We start from the raw sequence: 4,083 nt of genomic DNA on the forward strand, positions 1-4,083 counted from the left end.
CCGATTGAGGTTTAATCCTGAAGCCCAGCGCGCGCCACCACCGCTAGAGGTTTCGACATCGACACTTGACGAGGCAGTTGCCGGGCGTTGCCTATGTTAATGCATGGGAGATGGTATACGGGTGTGCGGATTAAACACGTACAATATTGTGAATAGCGCATGCCGCCACATAAACGCCAGCCAAGGCGGTGAAATATACTGCCTCGGGCCGCCGAGTAAATTACCACATTGTATATAGCCGCTCTACTATATCTACTAGCTAGGTGGGGGACAGCTCACACAGTGCTTAGTGGAATGACCCGCCTCACCCCGCACCAGGCACCACAATTTGAATACTGGAATTAATTCTGAAAATCAGGTGTCTTGATATGGTAATTAATAATAATAAATATTGCGACGACGCGCGACGCTGGCACTGTTGCCCGTCTCTTGTATAGTGCATACTGCATACTGCTCAGAAATTTGCTAATCGATTACGATTATAGAGACTAGAGTGCTCAGATAAATCAAGGCACAAAATGATTTAATTATTGTACAAGTGTACAAATGTACCTATGCAAAATTGTATTAATATTTATTCGTTTAGATGGTATGTATAAATATAAAAATACCTAAATACAATTTTTATAGTTTTGTTTTAGTTCATGGAACATTACTCCCGCACCCCCCCCCCCCTCCCCGTGGGAGCACGCCAATATACGGGGCGCTAGTGTTGTAATGCCTAGGGACGGAAAAATGGTAAGTCCGCTTCTGCTGATTAATAGTTGTAATATTTTTTTTATATATAGATAATAGATGCACACTATAGACAGGGCGGACTGCGGACCACGGGGCGAAAAAAAATCCCACTTTTAGTCTTTTAGATCATAATATTATTATCTATCTATACGGCAATACTACAGAATAATAATATACTAATTATACACGTTGTCATTCAAAAATACTTAATATAAATATATTATAGGTATAGACTAAACTACTACAGATCTACATAATATAATATCTATTATCTATAAAAAACAAAAAATATTTTTACCCGAATAATTATTAAAACGAATAGCAACCATTTATAAACATAATATTATAGGTATTTTATTATCAATCGGAGAATCGGAAATTAAAGCAAAACAAAATCACAGACAAAATTTAAAATCAAAAATGCCACCAAAAAGAGCTATAATCGGAATTTGGAAAAAATACGGTCGATGCGAAACGAAAAAGAGCCGAAAGAGCAGCCGAACTGCCTGAACAACGTGAAGTGCGTTTGGAGTCAATAAGCGGCTGAGAAATAAATATTCAAGAGCAGCCGAAACACCCGAACAACGGTATTGGTTTTATTTAGTTTCAATAATAATAATTATTATTATTATTAATGCGAAATGCCTGTTTATTTTAGTACAGATTATAAATTATCCGAATTATCGAGTTCGAACCGCGGTTAGGTTTTTTGCATTTTTTGATAATTTAGAGTTAAATTACACACTTACGTACGCACCACGAGGGGTCAGCGATCTACCGCAGATAGATTGCCTACTTGATTATATACTACTCACATAATCACAAAAACCTATAGTAATTGCAAGTTCCAACGCATTGCTATGTCAGATAGTACATTATACAAAATGACATAGCTCGTATGGTAAAGGGGCAATCCCGTGACGGCGTGACGGCCTAATATAATTAATTAAAAATCTTATAGATTGTGTGCATAGGCGTGCGCACGGGGTATGCAGGGTGTGCGCTTGCATACCCTGCGGGTAGATACGTCTTGTCTTATGGAGCACATAAATAGTGTCAGACGGACTCTCAGTTCATAATTATTTAGACTTGTGGTAAATGATTTAGCGATACGGATATGGTCATAATATGAACTTGTTTTCAAATTTACTGTGAGCGGTTCTCAATGATTTAAGGAATATGGGTTTTATTTTTAATGTACCTAAGTATTTAGTATTTAATATTTAGGCACTCCTCCTCCCCCTCCTCCCGAAAACTACTATCCGTTAGTAAGCAAATTACTTATCTGTTATCCTACCAACTTATCGTGAGTCAGTGCAGTTGTTTGTTCTGCGTAGTGCGCGGAGTAAAGGAAAATAAATCCAGAGTAATATTATTAAATATTTATATACTATGGCCATTGTTAAGTCAATGCCTCAATATTTTACACTAAAAAAAAAAATAAGAAAAATTATTATTTTCTAATAAAAAGTAATAACCATATATTTATAATGTAATACCATGTACAAGTGGTGAATCCAAAATATATAAATGAAAAAAATGGATCCAATATATTATATATTCATAATAGTTAATACAATACTATTTTTAGGGTTTTTAGGTTTCGTCCCAATCGCTACTCCCCCCCCCACCATTGCATCCAGCCAGCCATCTTCATTCATTTTAAGTGCATTTATATCATCAGGGGCATATTTTATCAGCCGCATACTCTGCGAACAAAGTCTGTGCACGCCTATGATTGTGTGAGAAATTATACAGAGCGGCAGTACAAGTTTCTCGGAAGTAATTGCGCAAAATTGTTATTCATTTTTATTGTATTGGAATTTGGTACAGGTAGTAAGTTTTTCAATAATCTGTTATCTGCCATTACTCGTATATTGAGATACATAATATAGCATGCCAGTATGTGACCCTAAACCCTCATAGTCTTTAGAAGACGTTGTCCATAAACACATCTTAGACTTGGTAGGTTCTATTTTTTTAAAAAAATTTTTTTTTCTTTTTACAAAGTCAATTTTTATTTGTATACAGTGGCTATTAGAAGGGCTATAGAATGTTATCGCTATCGAAATCGAAAACATACAATTCCTAAATCAGTCGCCTGCAGGTGTTAATCAACACGCCACAGGTGCTTTAACCGACTATAATAAAGATATTATATGAAATAAATGTGTGAGAATGTCCATTGTATCCCTGTTAGCTATTTACCCGGATTTCGATCACGTTTACAATCGATGTAGATATCATTGCATCATATTGGTATATATTGCATTAATATGGTGTGGGCTTTGTTATTTTTGTAAAATATTAAATGGTACGCTAAGTAAGTACCTACCTAAAAAGGTTGAAAACCCCTGCATATTTATATACCTTTTAGATACCTATACCTTTTTTTGTTATTAAAAAAATTTTATATTATGCACCCCATCTAATGCTTCTATATATTATTTTATTTTCTCTCTTAATTTATTTCTGTTCGTTTTTCCCCCTTACTTGTATATTATAATTTAATTTATATAAGCACTGCGGGTACGTCGTGTAAAAAACACCCTTACGTTCAAATTGTTTTTTAAGTCTACGTCCAACTATTATTATTATAGTGAAATACCATCAATTTTATGTTTTTAAATTATAAAACATTTAACGAAAAAAAAAATTATTTTGGTCATGACTTGAGTCATAATATTCATAACATTACATAATAGTAATACATAATCGAGTAGTTTTTGAGTAAAGCTACAAACATACATTTAACTTTAAGATATATCCGTTTCTAATCGGGGACACGTAAATACCGCGATTTGATGTATGATTTTACTTCATCTGCTCGAGTAACCAAAGGCAAATATTTATATATAAAATTATAAATACTAATTTCTAGTATTACTATTATACTATGCAATCAATGACAACCATTTATAAACAAACAAAAATATTTAAATTTTCACTGTGAATCTCAAAATTCTGGTTGGAAGACCTCTTTAAAATGCAAATTATTAGCCCTGTTAGTAATTTAATTTCGTAGTGAGTGGTAATTATATTCGCAGTGGGCGTTTAAGATCGGGCGGGTGAGTAGAGAGTGCAATACTGACAAGTTTTTGGTCTGACTAGTCGGTCGGTTAGGGTGTTTTAGCCAAAGGATGGTGCTCAGTGGTGGGGGGTTGAGAACAGCTACGTCGGCGTCGGTCGATAGCATCGGGCCGGACCTCACAACATTTTTATGTATAAATAAATAATAATACAATACTAAGATGTATTGTATTTTTTTTGGAGTTGCGCAGCATGTGCTCCGGGAGTTGTGTAGTTGTGTATTTTAAGAAAATCGATTGGACAACACCGACTTCT

Source organism: Acyrthosiphon pisum, chromosome X, assembly GCF_005508785.2.
Source record: "Acyrthosiphon pisum isolate AL4f chromosome X, pea_aphid_22Mar2018_4r6ur, whole genome shotgun sequence".
NCBI lineage: Eukaryota > Metazoa > Arthropoda > Insecta > Hemiptera > Aphididae > Acyrthosiphon > Acyrthosiphon pisum.